Genomic DNA, 320 nt, shown 5'->3' with positions numbered 1-320 from the left:
TTCTGCAGCTTTTAACTTAGAAAATTTTTAGCAGAATGACCCCTTGCGCGTGGGCGCACTTGGCGCGTGCGCGCCGTTCCTTTCCGAAAATGCCATCCACGCGTGAGCGTGATGTGCACGGGCGCGCCGATTGTGCTGCACCCAATGCCCAGCCATTTTCCAGAGAGTCATGCCAGAACTGTGCCAGTGTTGTGCCTGGGGCACGAGAACACCCACGCGTACGCGTGGTTGACGCGTACACATCGATTGGCAAATTTTTAATCCACGCGTCAGCGTGCTTGACGCTTGCGCGTCGATGAAGTTTTTGAGGCCATCCGCGC

Source organism: Arachis duranensis, chromosome 1 (assembly GCF_000817695.3).
Source record: "Arachis duranensis cultivar V14167 chromosome 1, aradu.V14167.gnm2.J7QH, whole genome shotgun sequence".
Taxonomy (NCBI): Eukaryota; Viridiplantae; Streptophyta; class Magnoliopsida; order Fabales; family Fabaceae; genus Arachis; species Arachis duranensis.
The sequence above is the reverse complement of the archived record's forward strand: the minus strand, read 5'-3'. Positions refer to the sequence as shown.